A 22748-nucleotide genomic window follows, 5' to 3' on the forward strand; every position below is an offset into this window, starting at 1 on the left:
TTTTACTATTTATTTAGTGCGATACAAGGACATCTGCAAGAGGGATCTGAAGGCCTTAGGAGTGGACCTCAACAGGTGGGAAACCCTGGCCTCTGAGCGGCCCACTTGGAGGCAGGCTGTGCAGCATGGCCTTTCTCAGTTTGAAGAGACACTTGGCCAACAGTCTGAGGCTAAGAGGCAAAGAAGGAAGGCCCATAGCCAGGGAGACAGACCAGGGACAGACTGCACTTGCTGCCAGTGTGGAAGGGATTGTCACTCCCGAATTGGCATTTTCAGCCACACTAGACGCTGTTCCAGAACCACCTTTCAGAGCGCGATACCATAGTCTTTCGAGACTGAAGGTTGCCAACAATAAACTATTTAGGGCTCAAGGTCCATTGTGAATATCCTGTGGCAGTGAATTCCATAGATTGATAGAATAAAACAAAACAAAACTTCCTTTTGCTTGTCCAGCAAAGTGCTTACAACAAACTTCTTTTAGCTGGTATGCAGCAGATATGAAGTTAAGGAAGGTGGGCTTCCTACTAAAATATGCAGGATTCAATGAGGAATTTCTCCCCCTTCTCTTTGCCATGGAGTCAGGAGCCTCCATAGATTGCACTCAGCATTATTTGTGAGCAATGCCTTTTAGGATCACTGAGTCTCACATAGCAAGAAACCATCCTTGATCTAACCATGCAATATAAACTAACTTGAGTGCATCCCAGGGGAATTATTACATCCCCTTTTCCTCATTTACCATGCTACCTGATATATTCCCATTGAGGTTGATAAGGAGTCTCTCTGCATTTTAAATGGCTGCTACAAGCTTCTCTTTGTTTATTTTTTATTTTAGAATTTCTGATTTGCCACCTACATTGTCTGCCTGATTCAATACTACAGAGCCTCCCATCCTGATTAAAGTGAATTAACTCCATGCTGAGCATTTGAAAGGCTACTGTTGAAAACCAAATCTTGAAGTAGATGAATCTTGTCTAATGCTGCAGGGCTCTTTGTTATGTAAACAACTTCCTTACATGGGTGTTTCTTCCTGTTAACAGGTTCTTGGCCCTTAACACCCCAATTCTACACAACTGAGTTGTCAAATGTCAGAGTTACAAGTAACTGGTAGTATATCCGGTCTACACTAGATTTTTATCTTGTATTTTGAATTCTTTGTAATTAAGAGATGTGACCTTTCATTTTTATTTCTGAGATAAACCCTAATCTGCAAAGGTTTGTTTGCTGCAAACCTATTGTATTGGCAACCTTCAGTCTCGAAAGACTATGGTACCGCGCCCTGAAAGGTGGTTCTGGCACAGCGTCTAGTGTGGCTGAAAAGGCCAATCCGGGAGTGACAATCCCTTCCACACCGGGAGCAAGTGCAGTCTGTCCCTGGTCTGTCTCCCTGGCTATGGGCCTTCCTTCTTTGCCTCTTAGCCTCAGACTGTTGGCAAAGTGTCTCTTCAAACTGGGAAAGGCCATGCTGCACAGCCTGCCTCCAAGCGGGCCGCTCAGAGGCCAGGGTTTCCCACTTGTTGAGGTCCATCCCTAAGGCCTTCAGATCCCTCTTGCAGATGTCCTTGTATCGCAAACCTATATACACACATTTAATATTTGAAACTGGATTAAGTTTTGTTTAGGCATGTAGTGTCTATAGTATTTTCTCTTGGCTGACTGCGTAAGCATAATTCTAATTCCAAAACCCCACATTTCCATTAAAATGTATTATTCCTTGCTATAAAAATCCTTAAGTACTTGATAAGGCTGTTGCATTCCTACTGGTATTTTTGGTGCATGAATAGGCACCAAATAGAGAAAACCCTGCCTGTTCAACTTGTCTTAATTCTTTTAAAGCAGGTCTTGTTTTACTTTGTTCTCCCTAGCCGTATCTCTTCATAAAACAGTGGGATTTTTGTGGGTAGAATGTGGGTTTCAAGATCCATTTCTGCCTTGAAAGCTGGGGGTGGAACGCAGGTCCAGCACCAGACCTGGCCCCGTTCGAGCTCGCACTGGGTTAGCTCTGTTGCTGGGCCTAGGGTAAGGCTCGCAAACATACCTTATGGCACATTTGCAACAGTGCGTGCTTGCGGTAAGCCATTGTGCTCATTGTGTCACCCCCATGACACACCCATGATGGATTTCCTGCCCTAGGCAGTGGCATCACTAGGATTGGTGTCACCGCCCATTAAGTTTCTTTATTTTAATATAGAACAATACACCCAGCAAATCAACAAACCCACAAAAAACCAGTGGCTAATTTGATGACACTCACACAACTGAAAAAGAGTTCTAGTATTAGCTCTGATACATGGAAATAAGAACTGAATCATACTAACACCTTATTGGTTCCCTTCTGTGTCATAACAACATCTCATTGACTCTTAGAACAATCAAAGTACAATCCAGATGCACTCTTGGGTCAGCGCAACCTGGCCAAGCCCTGCTCTGGATGCAGCACAGGTCAACCGGCCTGCTTGCTCCAGGCATAAGAACATAAGAACATAAGAACAGCCCCACTGGATCAGGCCATAGGCCCATCTAGTCCAGCTTCCTGTATCTCACAGCGGCCCACCAAATGCCCCAGGGAGCACACCAGATAACAAGAGACCTCATCCTGGTGCTCTCTCCCAGGCCATGTTAGGATTGGGCTATCATTGGTTGGTTTTGAGTTAAAGAAATGTACTTTTTGTTACATAAGGTATTTATGCTTTTCCTTTCTGGTTGTTTGGCCATAACATTTTATAGATTACCGATATATCAACGTGGTTTGTTTCATTGCGTTCTGCATTAAATAACATACTGAATGATATATGTATGATATGTATCATACATATGATACATATGATATGTATCATACCGAATGATATATGTATTTCATATATACGAAATACTATAAAAATTATAGTATTTTTAAAAAGCAAGATTTTCACAATTTTGGCCAGTAGTGGTGTCACCCCCCCTCCCGAGTGTGTCACCCAGTGCAGTCTGCACTCCTTAGCGACACCACTGTTAAAGAATGCTTCACACATAAACATGAGAATGAGCTATCACAAATCAAACACCACAGATTGGATGTGCCTGCAAATTGTATTTCCACACTTCAGAAAAAAAGGGTAGGATAGAAAGGAGTAAAATCCATCCGCAAAATCCACTCATCAGTACTGGTCCAAGCCTAGCATTAAAGTAATTGAAGCACTCTTGTATAAGAGCTTGGTATTTCAGCATTGCTAATTTTTGATTAATTTTCTTGGCAATTCGGAAAAGCAGCTTTCAAAAAAAAGTATATATTTGCAGAACAGGCTGTGAAGATGATTTCATCTCTATGCCAGGATGAGGGTATGAATACTTGGGGGGGGGGGGGGACGAATGTCAAAAATACACAAATTAAAAAAAACACACACCTTGCATAAAATTTGATCTTTCCAACTTTCAGTGGAGTTTTGCACCTCTGTTTTCAGGTTCACAATAGAAATAAATATTCATGTGTCTGACCATTATTTTCACTAAGCTTTTCTCTGGTTTTTGTAATCAAGGGGAAGAATGCAAGATGATGATGATGATGATGTAAAGGGATCATTATTATTTGGTATCAACTACATTGTGCATTTTTTTTTTTTTTTTGCATAACACCACTCTGCTTTCTGCAAAGAAACCTCAGCAACAGCTTTGCAGAATACATGGTAGGCACTCAAGGTTCATCCCTTAGCCGACTGTGAACTGAACGGAATAGCTTTTTATCTAGGAAGGGGGACAAGAAAGAAGAGCAGAGCTGTGTGTGGGCAAATAAAGATATGATGCAAGAGGAAACAATGGGAATTTTGAATATAGTGAAGCAGCAATACTGAAATCTAGCAAATAATGTGGGAAGGAAAGTGGCAAGCCTTTCCCTTCTTGGTACACCACAAGGAGGGAACATAATGCTTGCCCTGTGCTTGGGTGGAATGGCAATTTCTGTGTACTGGGTCACCCTTTTCAAAAAGGCCTCTTCAAGTCTGTTTCCTCCAAGGGAGAAGCACACACTTGTTGTTCACTCCAGGCATGGCTGGACAGAAGGACAGCAAGGGTGTTGGTGTTATGTCTTTGCTTCTTAGACCTGGAAACAAAGAGCACCATTGGAAGGTGCATTTCTGTTTATCTCCAATTCTGGGAATAAGAACATTTTGGGGTGAGAATGTGATTGGTACCATTACTAGTGGGTATTGAAACACCTCTTCCTCTGTTATGATGTATAACAATGCTCTTTATCAGTGTTTGTCAACGTTTGTCCTCCATTGTACCACTTCACATGGTCCACCTCTTCGAAGTACCACCAGAAGTAACTGGCAATGACATCATTGCCAGTTACTTCTGGGCTGGGAAGCCAGATGTGATGCAACAAACACCAGTAAGAGGCTCAGGATGGATGGGAGGGCTTTTTGGCATGCTCCTGCTGCTGTTTGTTTGTGTCACATTATGTGTCATATTATGGGTCTTGCTGCCACGTGGCAGGTGTCCAGGGGTTCCATGAGTATGACCAGACACCACCTCAAGTACCACTGGTGGTACTCGTACCACTGGTTGAGAAACACTGCTCTATATTATATCGAATATTTGCTCACCTGTGTATTTCTTTGATTGCAAAAGCAAGGCTGGAACTGCATAGTCCAGCCATTTTCAACCACTGTGCACATGTGATTGCACACCGTGCAACCACATTTTCAACCACACTAGTGTACCACGGATGGTCTGCAGGTGTGCCATGGGAGTTTGGGGGAAGATCATTTGTTAGTAGGGCCACTGGGGAATGCAAGTCCCTGCTGTCAGCGTGTGCCTTGTCAATTGTCAAAAAACTGATGGTGTGCCTTGACGATTTTAGTGCCTTGTCAGTGTGCTGTGAGATAAAAAAGTTGAAAATTACTGGCATAGTCACTCAAGGAGCTCAGCGTTTCAAGGAGACAATGCTCACTGCCTTTTCAAGTGTCTCCTTGCACAGAGGAGAGATGGGAAACCGCCTGGTGAAGGGAGATACTATTGCATGCACTGCCTTTACTAAGTAATTTTTTTATGTCCATATGTTTGTATACATTAATATAAAATATGTAATTTTATGTTTATGTTAATGGCATCTACATCTGCCCTATACCTTCTCTGGGCCATGGAGGTAGAATTAAAGCAAGTATCAATTGATTGTCAGGGCTGGCCCATCCATGAAGCCCACTGAGGTGCCGGTCTCAGGTACCTTGATCTGTCTGCTCATCTCCACTTGTCACTTTTTTTTACTTTTGAAATAAGTAGGAAAAAAGGCAACAGCTCAGTGGTAAAGCACGTGATTTGCATGTTCAAATTCCCAGCACCTCTTCTTAAAGGATTTCATCTGGGAAAGCTGGAAAAAGTATCTCCCTCTGGCGAGCTAGGGCTAATCAAAGTTGACATTACTCAGCTAAATGGACCAGTGGGTCTGGCAGCTGCACATTTGAAAGAAATGAAAGAAAGCAGAAATGAATAAGAAAGGGTAGAAGCAGAAATTTTCCCAGATGCCATTACCAATCAGCAATAGGTGCCTAACAAATTCAGATTTGCATGGGGGAAGCCACTGGCTCCCAGATACACCCTCACAATAAAAGACAGAACTGCATCTTGCTTTTCGGAAGATGTGGATATTGAAAAAACTGGTATGGGCTATGAGAGTAAAATCTGAATACGTGTAGACAGTGGCATATCTGGGAGAGGGGCAGTGGGTGCAAGTGCTTCAAGGTGGCACGGCTGTAGGAGCAGTGCCACCCCCCACCCATGCCTCTCAGTTCTGTGATCCCCTGAGGGCCACCCACTGTTTCTGTGAGGGCATTTTATCTGGAGATGTTCTGAGGTTCAAAGAGGCTGCGCACGGCCTCTTTGGCCCTCAGAAGACCTCTGGATACGGCCGGTTGGGGGTGTGTGTGTGGAATTTCCAGGCTTGCCAAGGGATGGCACATGGCCCAGGACTGACACTGTGTGTAGATAGTGCTTTAACAATCTTTATAATGTTGGCAATCCTGAAAATGTTGAGCAGCCCCAACTCAAATTGTCCTTAGTACAGCTCTCATTTTCTCTCCTTGTCCCAGTTGGCAGATGGGGCCTAATTTTATTGAAGCCCTGGCCTGCGAATGGTGACACTGGCCTGCATGTGATTCTTCCCTGGTTCCTTCAAATAGACACTCCCTCAAATAATTGAAGCTTTTTGAGTAAAAAGCTTTGACAGGATAATCACACTGTGGAATTAGAGATCAAATGACAGTATTTTTTCCCCCTCTCTGTTTATGTAATCTAGAAGAAATTTGTGAACACTTGCTGCAAAATAGATTCTGCCTGAAATGGTTTCATTTCACACCTTTTGCAATTAAATGCAGATGGCGGTGTTAACCTTTCCAAAAGGCTAACACAAATGTATGATATGATACAATAAATATAAGCCAACTAATGTAAATGAAATGGCGCTCTATGACTGTTAACACTTCAGAAGAAATTAGATCAGAAAAACAATTTAGAAAGAAAGATTATAGATGTCTTGTTCTGTTCCTGCATGGAACTCACTTGCTCCCCTTCAAGTGCTGAGGGAACAAATGGGTGAGAAAAGGGACTTGTGTATACGGCCCTGTGATATCCTCCTGTAGGACATTAGTATGAAGAAGCACTAGGTTCATATAGCTGTCCAGTCTTAGGGATACTCTATGCATTGAAGAATTCTGGTTACTCCAGGGTTCCCGGATGCATGGAAGAGCCAGGATGGTAGTGGTTTGGGAGTAGGACCTGGAAGATGCAGGTTCAAATCCCTGCTCTGCCATTAAGCTTCCTGGGTAACCTGGGTGATACTATCTCTCAGCTCACCCACTTAACAGGGTTGCTGTTAGGACAAAAAGAGGGAACCGTGCACACAACCCTGAGCTCCTTGGTATAAGGGTGGTATAAAAATGTGAAAAAGACACAGCCCTTTCACTACAATCACCAACATTTTTCATGGCCAGCATGCATTGCGTGGGTGGGTGGGAAGTGACCTGTACATGGAATCCTTTTTCCCCTTACACATTCACTAAACATGAGAAGAGAAACAAGTAAACAGCCCTATAATCAGGAATGTGCTCAAGTCGATAAGCCTGAGTCGTGAGTTGAGTCCTGAGTCAGTAACCCCTCGACTTGACTAGCAAGTTGTAACATGTGGCCATCGCAACTCAACTCACGAAGAAATTCAAGTCTTTTGAGGACTCATGAGTCATTTTGGGAAAGGAGTCTTGTGCAGCCAAAAGAGAGAAAAAAAATAAACCTTCCTCCTCCCCTCAACCTCAGTCTCCTGGAGTCAGTGTACCTTGCTGCAGCCATCCTTCTGAATGCTGCCTTCCATAATGCCCACAAGGACTTTCAGTATGATGTGAAAGTGGTAAAAAAATGTAAGTAGAAACCCGTACATGAGATACAGACTCCAGACAGAGACTCGAGTCATTTTGACTCCCAACTCATTTTTAGAGTCACTGTCTCTGAGTCATGAGTTGTGCCAGGGTCAACAACACCCATGACTTGAGTCAACACAAGTCATCCAAAAACATGTTTTGGGGTGATTCGAGTCTAGTTGAATCACCACAAATCGAGTTCCCATTGCTGCCTATAATTCCTTCATTGGGAGTTAATATTACAGATCTGTCTAAACAGAATGCCAGAGCTCTTAAGAATGAACTGACCTAAAGGTATTTTTGGGATGCAAAATGAAGTACAGGCTAGTGTCTGGCAGGGAGTGTCTGTTTACACAACACTAGATTGGGCTGAATGTTTGCTTAACAACCTAATTGCATGACAATGGGGACCGGAGAACGTATCCCCATCGTTAAGTGACACACACCTGTAATGAACTCTGAACATGATCATGACAGTGGTTTACCATCTTTAAAATATTTTCATTGCACTGAATCCTGAATACTGCCAATGGCAATATTCCAAGTAAACTCCAGCAGAGGGACTGTCCAGTTCAGTTGACAAACTTCAGTCTCGAAAGGCTATGGTATCGCACTCTGAATGGTGGTTCTGAAACAGTGTCTAGTGTGGCTGAAAAGGCTGATTCAGGAGTGACAATCCCTTCCACACTGGGAGTAAGTGCAGTCTGTCCCTGGTCTGTCTCCCTGGCTATGGGCCTTCCTTCTTTGCCTCTTTGCCTCAGACTGTTGGCCAAGTGTCTCTTCAAACTGGAAGAGGCCATGCTGCACAGCCTGCCTCCAAGCGGGCTGCTCAGAGGCCAGGGTTTCCCACCTGTTGAGGTCCACTCCTAAGGCCTTCAGATCCCTCTTGCAGATGTCCTTGTATCGCAGCTGTGATCTACCTGTAGGGCGCTTTCCTTGCACGAGTTCTCCATAGAGGAGGTCCTTTGGGATCCGGCCATCATCCATTCTCAAAACATGACCGAGCCAACACAGGCATCTCTGTTTCAGCAGTGCATACATGCTAGGGATTCCAGCTCGTTCCAGGACTGTGTTGTTTGGAACTTTGTCCTGCCAGGTGATGCCGAGGATGCGTTGGAGGCAGTGCATGTGGAAAGCATTCAATTTCCTCTTCTGTTGTGAGCGAAAAGTCCATGACTCGCTGCAGTACAGAAGTGTACTCAGGATGCAAGCTCTGTAGACCTGGATCTTGGTATGTTCCGTCAGCTTCTTGTTGGACCAGACTCTCTTTATGAGTCTGGAAAACGTGATAGCTGCTTTACCGATGCGTTTGTTTAGCTCGGTATCGAGAGAAAGAGTGTCGGAGATCGTTGAGCCAAGGTACACAAAGTCATGGAAAACCTCCAGTTCATGCACAGAGATTGTAATGGAGGGAGGTGAGTCCACATGCTGAACCATGACCTTTGTTTTCTTAAGGCTGATCGTCAGTCCAAAATCTTGGCAGGCCTTGCTAAAATGAATCATGAGCTGCTGGAGATCTTTGGCAGAGTGGGTTGTGACAGCTGCATCGTCGGCAAAGAGGAAGTCACGCAAACATTTCAGCTGGACTTTAGACTTTGCTCTCAGTCTGGAGAGGTTGAAGAGCTTTCTGTCTGATCTGGTCCGGAAATAGATGCCTTCTGTTGCAGTTCCAAAGGCATGCTTCAGCAGGACAGCGAAGAAAATCCCAAAGGTCGGTGCAAGAACACAGCCCTGCTTCACTTCGCTTCGGATGTCAAAGGCGTCTGATGTGGAGCCATCAAGACAACAGTGCCCTTCATGTCCTTGTGGAAAGACCTGATGATGCTGAGGAGCCTGGGTGGACAACTGATCTTGGGGAGAATCTTGAAGAGGCCATCCCTGCTGACCAGGTCGAAAGCCTTTGTGAAATCTATGAAGGCTATAAAGAGTGGCTGTCGTCGTTCCCTGCATTTCTCCTGCAGCCGTCTAAGGGAGAATACCATATCAGTGGTGGACCTGTTGGCTCGGAATCCACACTGTGATTCTGGATAGATGCTATCTGCAAGTACCTGGAGCCTCTTTAGTGCAACTTGGGCAACAGCTTTCCTACAATGCTAATGAGAGAGATGCCGCAGTAGTTGCTGCAGTTACCCCTGTCGCCTTTGTTCTTGTACAGTGTGATGATGTTTGCATCCTTCATGTCCTGAGGTACTCCACCTTCTCTCCAGCAGAGGCAGAGGATTTCATGCAGCTCAGTGACGATGATCTCCATTTCCAGGCTCTGGCTCTGGAAAGGAATGGTTCTGGAAAAGAAAGGAAAGGCTCTGAATGGAAAGGCAGAAGCCAATACGGTTGGTTCCAGCGGCGTCGCAGGAGTTGCCAGAGCGTGACTGTGTACAGAAGCGAACTACCTCAGGGACTCTGACTCTGGATTTTGCCTTCAGGTTGACTCCTGAAGCCTTTTCCACAACTGGATATAGCCACAAGGCAGTGAAGGTTTGAGGTGCTGCACCATAACATGCTGCACCAATGAAGCAATGCTGCATCATAACAGGAACTGTTATGGTGCAGCATTGTACTGTAAGCAACAGAATCATCATCCACCTGTGCTCATTTTTAATTTGAACCCATCGTTAATTACTACACTTTCTTCATGAGGCCTACTCATTGTAAGTTTGATCCGCTGTGACATGGTGACAAGTAGATTCGTACTTAGGAAGGAAAAGAATGACCCTTTGTATTTGTCACCTCCCCTTTTCACTTTCAAGATGTACCCTTCCCTTTTCAATACACAGCTTTCCCATTTTGTACTGCACCCCAGAACAATATTATTTGACTGTACAGTTACCAAATAGTAAAACAAATCTTTAGGTACAAATCAGTCATTCAGTTTATTGTCAAGATTTAGTTGTCATAACAAATAGGATTGGAAGAAGGATTACAGTTGTCAAGGATGCTTACAAAAAAAGAAAGAGAACAACAGGAGTGCAGTAGAAGGCCAGAACCATTTGTCATAATTATTGCAATCAACTATATTGTTACGAGAGAACAACTGATATAGTGTGATTTGCAGCATTTGTTTGATGCAACTATTTTAACAGACTTCTGTTGCCACTCTTCACCATATCCATAATCTTAGGTTGAATTGCCCAAAAATCTAATATGCTTTATAAGTTGGGCTACGTATTTGGCTCTCATATCTTTATATAAAAGGCAATCAAACAAGTAATGAGGGAGGACTCGCATCACATTGCTTGCACAAATGCAGGGCCTTGACTTAGAGGGCATTTTTCTGAAGCATATACTCAACATCACTGAGGACTTCAATGGAAATTTTAGTAAAGCAAGTGCTTTTCTAATATAGAATACTATGAGTTCTGGCAAATGATTTTGCATCCTGAAGTTTTGTTTAAACCTATAACACACCATGGGGCCACTTTAAAACTTTTTACCACTTCAGAATTAGCCTTTAATAAAAACAATTTCAACCTTTCCTTGATTTCTGTTTTGTTGCTCTCAGATTTCATCCCCACAAAAATGCATTTGAGAAGCCATAAAAATTAAAAAGAGGTTTGTTTCTTTTCCTTCCCAGAAGTGATCTGACTGGTCAGTTAACTGAGAGAATACATAGCCGATGTGGAAATATATGGACCAGAGAACTCCAGTTCATTAACTTTCTTGAGGAGGTACTTAATGGTGTGTGTTGGAAAAATTATATGAATGCCTTCCAGCAGGCACAGAACTTGTCGTCTGAACTGGACATTCCATGCAAGGACTTGCTTTCACTGAGGTCCAGTTTATATGATTTATGTCCCTCCTTTTGAGAGGGAAGACTTATGAGAACCAGGCTTCCATGCAATTGGGAGTTCAGTTGGATCACTAGGTTCACACTAGATGCTACCTGCATAATAGAAGGAAGTGGCTCACAGTGTTTCCTCAGCACGTCAAATACCCATCAAGAAATGTATGAACTGGGGTGCAAAGTCTTTATGTTCATATGACCTTCTGAGGCACAGAGTATGACAAAGTCCACATCAACAGAGTCCTTGGGTGCCCTGGCTCTGCTCAGTGTTCACTGGGATAGCATTCTGCTTCTCAGGACTCAGAATGTTACCCCAGGGATCATTTAGCCAGGCCAGGGCTGCACACTAAATGCTGCTCCCCTTACCTAATGGTGTGCCAGCCTCTGCTCCTCTGCCATTCTAGCTCAGGGTGTCAAAACGTTTTGGCAGGAGGTCCACATCATTTCTCTGACACTGTGTTGGGGGCCGTGAAAAAAAATAATGAATTTACATTTCAAATTTGAATAAACTTACATAAATTTATATAAATGACTCTATTGGAGATGGAACTTATATGAATGAATGAAGGTCTTGCAATAGCTCAAGGCCTATAAAAGGCCTTGCACAAAAGAAGGCCAGCTTTTCCGTTGCTGCCTCTGCTGCATCACAAATGTGAAATGGCAAGCAGTGGAGGGAGCCCTCATCCCACAGCTCATGTGAGAGGTCGAACAGTCACCCTCAAGCTAAGAGCAGTTGTGTCAGGCCAGCATGGGCTCCAGCAAGTCTCTGGAGGGCTGGAGATTGGGGGCTCTCCAAGGTCAAAGTAGGAGTCCTTGAGGGTCATGAATGGCCCCTGGGCTTGGGTTTGGGCACCCCTGCTCTAGCCTATCACTCTCCTCTCCCCCTATCACTCTCCTCCCACTTTGCCACCAAACCCACTCCCTGTCAGGCCTGTTCCACCCCATCCCCATTCCACCCACCCAAATCCCGTACCTTGTTTCACCTTCTCCCATTCACTGTGCAGCCTTACCTGTGGCAGCAGGTGCCCCCTGTTCATTATTGGACTGACTTGGGCACTCACTGTTTGTAGTGGTGACTAGGCCGCTTCTGCATGAGCCATAAAGGGGTTAAGTGATCCATGACTTGCTTTTGCATGAGCCATAAAGGGATTTATGTGTCTGGAACACTTGTTCCAGTGGCATAAAGTCCTCCTAGGTTTGAGCTGTCAGTCTTATTGTAAACTTCCTTGAGTGCCAGGCTTGTCACCTAGGGAAAGACAGTATAGAAGTCTTTTTAAAATAAATAAATAAATAAATAGTAAGGTGGGAAAAAAATATTGGGAGAACTATTGAGACAGGTTTTGCTCATCCCGATACCCATACAATTGGTAACAACAAGAATTTGCTAGCCGTCGCCTTGTTTTAGAATATTCAAAGCAAGTTGCATGCCGTATTTTAGCAATCTTTATCTCTTTCCTGTAGAATTGTTTTATTAAAAAGGTAAATATTGTTACCCAACATTGCAGATGAAGAGCTAAGGCTGTGAGACCGGCTTTTCTTAGACTGTTCAGTGAATTCATGTCTGAATAAGATACAAGCTAAGAGGCTAAGAAATTGCCCACCAGTGTCGTAACAAATGAGCAACCATTTTTGAATAAAATATGAACAAATGTTCATGTATCACATATTTGATATGGGTTACTGGATACATAAAACATATGCATAATAAAAAAAATGCATCACTATCCAAAAATCACAATACCCCCGGACTGTAAATTAAAAACACTCTGAGTTTTCCAAAAACACAGTATTTCTTTAGGACCAAATACACACTAGAGGAATATTGTCCAAACCTTTCAAAGGAAATCTGGAGAAAAATACTGGTTTATTGGTTTCAAAAAATATATGCTGCATGTTAGATGTCTATATTGAAAGGAAAGTTCTGGTTTTTTTGCTGCTATTTTCCTTAGTGCATCTGGTTCCACAACTTTTCATTCTATTATTTGCGCTTTTTACTTTTATTCTTAGGAGAAGTTTGATTTGTTTGTTTTCCTTACTCATGGATTGAATTTACTGACTTCAGTCAATATGTTCTAGTGTCGCATCAGCACATATGAGACGAAAAATAAGCAGAGTGTCCTTTTGGTCTACAACAGTGTTTCTCAACTAGTGATAGGGCTACTACCAGTGGTACTTGAGGTGGTGTTTGGTGGTAAGTACAAGACCCCTAGACCCCTGCTGCTCGGCAGCAAGAGCAGCAACACAACGTGACATCAGTAGAGGCCCAACTCGGCAGGTAGAGCTCCAAAGCATGCTCTTCCATGCTCAAAAAAGCACCCTGAGCCTCTTACTTGTGTTTTTCATGTCTCATCTGGTCTCCTAACTTGGAAGTAACTGGCAATGATATCATCACCAGTTAATTCTAGTGGTACTTAAGAGCATAAGAAGAGCCCCGCTGGCTCAGGCCAAAGGCCCATCTAGTCCAGCTTCCTGTATCTCACAGTGGCCCACCAAATGCCCCAGGGAGCACACCAGATAACAAGAGACCTGCAAGGCATTCTGGGAATTGTAGTTAAGAACATAAGAACAGCCCCACTGGATCAGGCCATAGGCCCATCTAGTCCAGCTTCCTGTATCTCACAGTGGCCCACCAAATGCTTTAGGGGACACATAAGACAACAGACACAACCTGCATCCTGGTGCCCTCCCCTGCATCTGGCAATCAGAGGCAGCCTACCTCTACCTTGCACATATCTACCATGACTTGTAACCTGTGATGAACTCTGCCTCCAGAAATTTGTCCAATCCCCTCTTAAAGGCATCCAGGCAAGATGCCATCACTACTTCCTGTGGCAAGGAGTTCCACATGCTGGGTAAAGAAATATTTTCTTTTTTCTGTCCTAACTCTCCCAATACTCAATTATAGTGGATGCCCCCACCTACTTCCCATAGGTGAACCATACGGTAGAGGACAAACTTTGAGAAATGCTGGTCTATAGAACAACTTGTGTGACCCAGCAAAATATTGTGAAGCATTTTGCCCACCCCTACCTAGTTGCTCAATCTTTGGAAGCCTGCTAGCATGAACTAACCTCAGCCGTATTCTCATCTTCTTGCTATGTCGGCAGTACAAATGTGTACATTATTTCTCATTCTTGTGATAGTGACCCTTTCTCCTCTCTAAGGAGCCGGAATTTATCATTATTCTGCTCTGAAAAAAAGATTGTCTCACACTTCCATGATCTCCATTCCTGGGCTTCTGCAAAGGTCAGCTCATCCTGGTTAGCATTTTCCGCTTCACTTTGGCTGTGATGAATGCAAATATCAATCAAATGCTGAACCCCAAATCTCATCCTGCTGTTTTTTTTTTTTTTAATCTTCGACTTACACAGCAACACTCCTGTTTTGTCAGAGGCCAACTGTGTTACCCTCAACGACAGGAGATGCTGCTGAAATTTCCCCTTTTTCTTGAACTCCTTGACTCCTGCACATTGCGGCACTTCAGCAAAGGCTGTTAAGTTGGGGGCTGAATCCTTTTGTGTCTTTCCTCCTGCCTTAGCATTTATTTGACCTCTGAAAGACAGATAAAGTCACATGACAAAGCCAAAACTATCACCGAAAGTGATATATCCGTCATGGAAGTTCTTTTGTCCACCTTATTCATTATGAAATAGCAAACATCACATTATGATGAATGGGAGGCTGTATGTGGAGAGAGAGCTTATATCTTGCAAGAACCTCGAGGGTATAATGGGTTTCTCTAGTCATCCCAAGTCACGGGCAGAGGTTAAGTTTGGCCTTTTGTGGTGTGGAGAACATCTAGAAACACCAGCTGGGCTTGTTGAGGTTTGTTGAGCCATTAGTTATTTGATTTTTTTTCTTCTGTAAACCGCTTTGGGAACTTTTTGTTGAAAAGCGGTATATAAATACTGTTGTTGTTGTTGCTGTTGTTATTGTTATTATTATTTGTATCTCTCACAGTGTGGATCCACAAATGTTGATTGCTTACTAGCCTGCCATTATTTGTAGTTGCCAGTTGCCACCAACTTTCACCTCTTCTAAATCTTCAGGTATGTGCAGAGGGCCTGGAAAAGGTAGCGTCTTCTGACATTTGTCCTGGGCTATGAACACTATTGAGAAACTGTAGGAGCCTCTTTAGCTGCTCAAGAGGGGCTCCTTTTCTTTGCCTTCCCCAAAATGACAGCAAGACTTATAGGAAGGGCTTCTGTGTGGTGGTGCTGACTGTCTTGCTCCCTAGAGGGTTAGGGCACTCACCCCAGTAAGGTGGCAAGTGGATTTGGGGAAGTCTGACACTGGCAAGAGACCTGCCATTAACTGAAAGGGGCAAATGCCCCAGGCGCAGAACCCCGCATGCCTCTAAAACCACGCAGAGGCCTTACTGCGGCTCCTGACGTGGTTGGAAACTGTGCTTCCAGTTTGCTGGAAGCACAGTATAAGACTGTGGGGAAACCTCAGGAGGCTTCCCCAGTCCACCCTAAAGTTGCGTGAGGCTCTGTTTCATTGCGGTGAGTGTGTGTGTGTGTGTGTGTGTGTGGGGGGGGGGTGGATTCATGCATGGGGCTGGGGGTGGCATCTCATAGGGGGGGTTCTATCATGGACCTTTGCCCCAGAGACGGGGCTGGGGAAGTCAACCACTGGCAAGAGATGCAGGAAGCAATTTTGCCCGGTTTGATTTGCAGTTATCTGCAGAAAGTTTGGAAGGCATGAGCTGTGTAGCCAAGAGAGATGACCACACAGTGAAGGATAACGTCTGGAGAACGAAGGGTTCTATATGAATAGGACTGTAAAAACCCCTACAGGAGTTTATGATGGCCTGCCAATGTAACTACCTTGGATAAGTCTGATGAAAATCTGATGAGAAAAGTGGTCTATAATACTGTAACAAACAAAAAAACAACCTTCTCCCTCTTCCATGAGAAAGTGGGGAACTGTCTGGATTCACTTTCCCTGGAGCTGCTGCTACCTTTCTAGTCATAGCAAGAAGGATGTAAAATGAGTGGATCTATAGCCTTACCCTTCCTTTTGGCTACTTTATTGAGTTCTGTTTTCCCTATTAATCATTATAAGCCCTACACACTCTTCTTCTTCATCCATGGAGGTAAGACTAGTGATAGAAAGTTTTTTGGGACTTGGTCTCTGGGTCAAATGCTAAGCAGACATAGACTCCTTTAAAAGCATATAGAAAATTTATTTACATGCTATTTACAGATTAAGAATAGATTAGGATGGATACAGGTTCTAAGTTACCCCATGGTGGATCTTTGATTTCTCTCCGAACCACACCCAAAACTCCTTTACTTATACTCTGTCACAAACAAGTGACCCATGTGATATACATGTCATTTCCCTCTCCTTATTTGGCATACTGGTGCATGGTTCCAGCCCTAACTGAGAAGTCTGTTAGCCATGTATGGAGAAGTTCTGGCCTGCAACTTTGATTTCACAAGACCCTGGAATGTTCCTTTTGGGAAACCTATGACGCACATGTTTTTCTGTCTCTGCAGGTCATCTTGACATTCCTATCCTGATTTTAACAGAAAAACACTAGTCATGCTTTTTCCTAATGTTCCTCTTCTGAGAGAAGTTAGGTTAACCCCTAAAATCTATATCACTAGCAAGGACCCACCTGTAATCCTCTCCCAGTCTTCAAGTTCTGTGCTTTCACTTTTCCTGAATGGCAACCATCCACTTATATGAGAGAAAAGAACACCATTTGGGAAGAAGGCTAACCATGCTTCCTGCTCCTGATTACTCCATTGACAATCAAGCCTCTCCTATTTGCATAGCCCCATCCCATCATCTGCCTTGCCCAGTAGTTCTCATAGAGACCCTAGAGGCTGCTGCCTGATTTATAAATACCAAGGGGTGTGGCTATAATGGTGATTGGGCAGCAGTTTTCCCTGTCAGGTAGCAGGCTGTTTAACACCTGATGAACATAACCTAATCTGCCATGTCAGTCTGATGACCAACCAAAAATTGGGTCACAACCCATTGGAGGATTTCAGGGCCCAATCCTGTACTGTCAGTACAGGCCTAACACCTGCAATGAGCATTGCAAATAAAGCACGTCAGTAATGCTTACCGCTAGCCCAGTGCTGGCACTGGCCCAGGGCCGGCCAGAGGTCCCTCAAGTGCCACCTGCAGCTCGTCTCATGCTATGGGCAGCAGAAAGGTGAGTGGGAGTGGGGGAAGGTGTTTCAGGGTGGAGGGAGGGAGGATGGGAGGTGGCGGTGCAGGGGGAAGTTGCGGGGCAAGAGGGGGTGGGACCAGCAGAGCTCTGCTCTGCTGGATCTAGAACCCCGCATCCCGGCCCGACATGGGGCAGCTTTACTCTTTACAGCTTTACTAAATAGCCAGCGCAGAGTTGAGTAACCCCACTGTGGGGTATTCTCCCTTACCCAGGGGAAAGGAATGAATGCCCCCTTCCTCTAAGGAGCCACCGTCGGCTGCCCGGTAGCCATAGGATGCAGTGGCAGCCATTTAGCCACTGCTGCTCCTCTGGGTGCCAGGCAGCTTAGGATTGAACTGCCTGACCCACAGTGTGGGAACTGCTGGCCTAGCCCCATCTATGATTCAGTCATGCTGGGGTGATGGAAACATGGGAACTGGTTTCTCTGTCTTTAGGAGGGCAAAGCATAGTGATTATACGGATACCCCGTTTGTTTCCTTGGCTCTATTTTTACCAAGTGCTAGCACACTTTCAGTTGAGAGGGGAAATTTATATTCATCTATGCAGCACAGGACTGCAACATCTCTGTAATATCTTTCCTTGGTGCTCTTCCCTCCTCCTGTCTTATAAATGAGTTTGTATAATAGTCAAAGGCACTTTGTATAACTCTGGGGGATAAAATAATTTTCTTCCTGTCAGTGCAGTCCAGCTTGACTCTCCCTAATCCGTTGAATGCCTAAGGATGTACATGGAAAGGAGGACAGTTTAAGTCTCTCTTTAAGTGTTGCAAAACGTATCATGCCAACAAAAAGCAATGAGTTATCATTTTGTCTCTCAGAATATTTGCACTTGTTTCTTTCAAATGCCCTTTCCCTAATAGAGTATTTAAAAAAAAGTCCCTCTCTTGTAGTTCCAAGTTTCTATTTGACTTCACTGCTCTCTATGGCTCTATGAATTAAATTTAAACAAATAAGATTTTCAAGAATGTGTACAATAACACTTTTTGGTAAGTGTTTGGTAAGTGTTTGGTAAAATTTGGTAAAATTTTCCCAAGACTTTGGGCGCAATCCAGACGCACCTTTGGGCTGACACAAGTCCCTTGTGCTGGCCCAAGAGGGTAGCAAACGTGCTGTAAGGCATTTTTGTGCCTCCTCAAAAGGAAGCCAGGCCGGTGCTCCAAGAAGCGCTGGCCTGCAGAGGCTGACATAAGCCTCCGCCCTGGCTTCCTCTCGGACACTTGCATAGGCCCACATGGGCCAACACAAGGACAAAAGGTAGGTGGGGAGGAGGCAGGTGTTCCTGGGTGTGGGAAGGGTGGGCGGTGGGTGGCCCCGGGGGCAGTTGGGCAGGGAGTGGGAGGCGGGGCTGGGATCTGGCAGTTATACCAGATCGCAACCCCCATTCCGGGGAGAACGGAATGGCTTTAATCCACTCCGCTCTCCATGGACTTGTGCCACCTCAAGAGGTGGTGCAAGTCTGAGGAGTCCCATAGGGGCCAGCAGCCCTTACCTGGAAGTAAGGGGAAATGTTTCCCCTTACCTCTGGCTGAGATGCTTATGGCCACTATCCTGTGCTGGATACAGCGCAAGCCTCCTGGCTTGCCTGTTCCAGTGCAGGATAGGACTGTGCCCTTTGCCTGCTCCTTTTCTATGTTTTTTGAAATAAGTTGGAAAGGTCTGGTCAGTACTCATGTGAGCCTCAAATTACTGCCTTCCCTTTTGTCCCCAAAGATGTATAAAAAATTCAAATATGTATTACTGTGCGTGTATATATGCACCAGCAGCAACTGTTACCCTGCAGATGCCTGATCTTGTCTGATCTTGGAAGCTAAGCAGGGTCAGGCCTGGTTAGTACTTGGATGGGAGACTGCCTGGGAATACCGGGTGCTGTAGGCTTATACCATAGTCTTTCGAGACTGAAGGTTGTCAACCATATATGCACCTACCCATCCCCTGAGAGAATGAAGGGGGCCATGGAATCCCCACTTCTCTCCTTTCTCCCTTTCCTTCAACTTTGGCTGCTCTGGGGCAGACCCCTTGCGCCGCCCATGTTCTGTCTGAAATGATGCAGAAGAGCAGAGCCTGAGCTCCCAGCATGCTCTACACTTCTGGGTCTTTTCAAACAGAACCCCAGTGGTACATGGAAAGAGCAGTCAAAGTAAGGGAAGGAGAGGTGCTGGGGGGCTCCAACTCTCCATCTCTCAACCCAATTGGCTTTCCTAAGGAGCAGGTAGGCAGGGAGGTGGAGGCAGCTGAGGCCGTGACGCTGGAGGAAGAAGGGGGCTGCTGTGTCCAGATCCTCTTCCCATTCACTTTGAGCAAGTGGGAAGTGTGCTGGAATGCTGACTGTAGTGCCTTCATTGGCAGTGAGTTGACGGGGGTGGCGGGAAGATGCAAGGTGCAGGGCACATTTCATAGATGCAGGGCACATTTCACTTCCAAACTCACTGCTAGACACAAGTCCATCAGGATGTGTCATCAATGGGCCAGCCCAGCTTTAGATGCCCAAGTTCCTTCTTCACAGTGTACTTTAATGAAATCACAAAGCCACTCATAGGCACAATTGCTGTGAGATCTCACATTCTTTCATTAGGGCTTGTGTGGAAGAATGCTTTGGGGACAGCTGTGGATATCAATCTCTAGCACTGAATAATATTGATACAGTTCAAACTTCAGTTGTTATGGTGATGGAGGCCATGTTAGGGCCTCACTGCTGGTATTTCCTGACCCTCAGAAAGGAGAAGCTAGCCTTCTTTCTTTTACTCCCTCCTTCCCACTTTTTACCCCCACCTGCTTTGCTCTTTGCATTTGTTCTACTTGCTCCAACATGCACCAATCCCTAATCAACTCTGTTCTTTTCTGTTCGTCTCTTCTTTTACTATACTCTGTTACCTATGTAAACAGTGATGTAGCTACAGGGTGGTAGCGGTACTGAAGGGCCATTTAAGTGGCCCTTCCCACTTGCCATCGAAGCCATTCCAGGCAGCCTCTGAGGTCTCCAGCTCTGGGGCATCCTGGCCTCTCTCTAAGCTGCTGTTCAGTGTGGAGTTTGTACCATGAAATGTCTAGAGGGAGTTAGCCACTCCCTATAGGACTCTACTTCTGCCTTTCAGAGTCCTGGCATTTTCTTCAAAGAAACTTTCCTCATCAAGCCATTGATTCACAGTCCGTTTGCCAGGCCAATGACACATAAATGAATATGGAGTGGCCAGGGTCTATGCCGTAGCCACTGCTTATGATATCATCCATCAGTTATTCACATCTGCTAAACTGAAACTTTGTTTTACTTTAATCTGCCTTTTATGGGTAATTGATTAAGGAGACATTGTCATGATTTGTTAGGCTTAGGACTTATCACCTTGTAATGTACATCCTGCTCACTTGACTTCGAACTATACGAGCCAGAAAGCCGGTATTCCATTGTCAGTGTGACTAATTCTAGGCCTTGCTTGGTGTCATGTCTATGGGGTGCCTCTCACAATCAAGAGGACGAACAAGAGGAGAAGCTGGACAAAGCGCCCTCTGGTACTTCTACTGGTTGATGGCCCCCAGACAAATTACTGGGCAGTGGTCAGCAGGTGTGGAAGTTGCAGCAACAATGACCGGATCACTCCAGTCAGCAATGCCTCAGCTTATGGTGCTATTTCAATTCCCATCCAATGTCCAGGTCCTTACCCTGGGGAAGGAGATGAATGTTTCCTTCTGCTGAGGAGCTGATGGTAGCTGCCTGGTATCCATTGGATGCAGTGGCAGCCATTTTGGTGCTCCTCCTCCTCTGAGCACCGAGCAGCTCAGGATTGGGCTGCCCATCAGCTGAATTTAGAGTTCTTAGTTGTGAGTTCTTAGTTTAGCTCTTCTGGCCATACTCAAAATCTAGTTTCTCTTGAAAAACAGCCAACTTGTGCTAAGTACCATGCATTTTAGCACGTCTAACTTGGAAATCTCAAATCTGTAGAGTTTGTTTTATGGGAAGATCTTGGGAACATGTAATCTTTTCCCCAGCCCATTGCTGTACAGAAAGTTGTGATAGCATCAGACAGCAGTGCTGAGTGTGATGGATGATGCCATAACTGAAACATGTATATATGTCATTATAGAGGTGGAGAGGCATTGTTGAAAGTTCTTTAAGTTCTCAAAGGGTATGATGTGCATGGAGAATAGTGCATTTTCTTTCTTGAGTCTTTACAAAGGATGCTGAGCAGCGCACAAGACTGAAGTCTAAAGAGAGGAAAGTGTGCTTGGGTACAAATACTGCCTCACTGCCCCCAGGTGAACTGGAAATTCTTCTACTGCTGCAGTTCTCAACATGTTCGAGTGCTGTGATCTGTAGCTTGCAGTGTAAGCCTATGCATGTTTACTCAGAAGCAAGTCTCACTATATTCAAGGATGCTTAGAGCCCCACCCTGAGCTCTTAGTGCCAGTCCAGCACCAGCGCTGAGTGTCGCAAACATGCTGCAAGGCAAGTCTGCAGCCCTCAGTGCTGGTCCAGCACTGGTGCTAGCTTAGCACTGGATGGTGTTGGGCTAGCATTGGTGGACTGTTGCTGCTCTGCGGTCGCCTGACCTGCAGGGCAGAAGAGGTGGGGGAGGCGGGGGGAGGCGTTCCAGGGCAGGGGAGGGAGGGGGAGGACAGGGAGGAGGTGTGCTGGGGGAGGAAGCGGGGTGGGAGGGAGGCGGGACTGGAGGAGTTCCGCTCCTCTGCATCCAGAGCCTCTATGTTTGGTTTGCCACCTACCCAACACAAAGGCTCTTGATTCTACAGCAGCTCAAGGGTTGCTGCAGAATCGAGTAGCCCCATTGTGGGGAAGACGCCAGCTGGCCTGTTGCATGCAGGCAGCCATTTTGGTGCCACAGCAATCAGGGCAGTTTAGGATTGGGCTGTTACTTTCTTGTGATTGTGTTTAGGATTGCAGCTTTGGAGAGCAGCAATTTCTGCATCTATATATAACAACCTTCTCTCCAGTATGCCAGGTTATGTACATGTAGGTTATTTCTTTATAGCACGATGTGATTCCAGACCAAACTGGTAATTTTGTATGAAAAGGAAACACAGCGATTGAGTAATTGGTATGCTTCCTTCACAAACTAACTTCACTGGCTCTCAAGGAGGAGTGATGCTTGTGTGGAAAAGCATATCATTTTCCCAAACCATGTGGTTTCTACAGAGTTAATCCTGCATAGTTACTACAAATGGCAGAGAAACAACTGCGGCCTTACAGTAGGCAGGAGGTCTGGTCTAGAGGGTTGAGCCTCCATTTGCCTGAAGATAACATCCGAAGGTCACCAGTTCGAGGCCACCGGCACCGTGAATGGCAAGACCTTGAAGCAGCTGACAAGCCAAGCCGAGTTATTCCACCTGCTCTTGGAGAGATGAAGGAGCTGCTTGTCAGCCTGCGTGGGAGGAATCTGGAGGCCAGA

General features: G+C 45.1%; 1 pseudogene; it reads left to right on the plus strand.

Moving 5' to 3' along the window:
- Positions 1–19107: 19107 nt before the first annotated feature.
- LOC136656241 (5S ribosomal RNA) lies at positions 19108–19227 on the plus strand (annotated as a pseudogene).
- The last annotated feature ends 3521 nt before the right edge of the window (positions 19228–22748 follow it).

This window comes from Tiliqua scincoides, chromosome 6 (genome assembly GCF_035046505.1).
Source record: "Tiliqua scincoides isolate rTilSci1 chromosome 6, rTilSci1.hap2, whole genome shotgun sequence".
NCBI lineage: Eukaryota > Metazoa > Chordata > Lepidosauria > Squamata > Scincidae > Tiliqua > Tiliqua scincoides.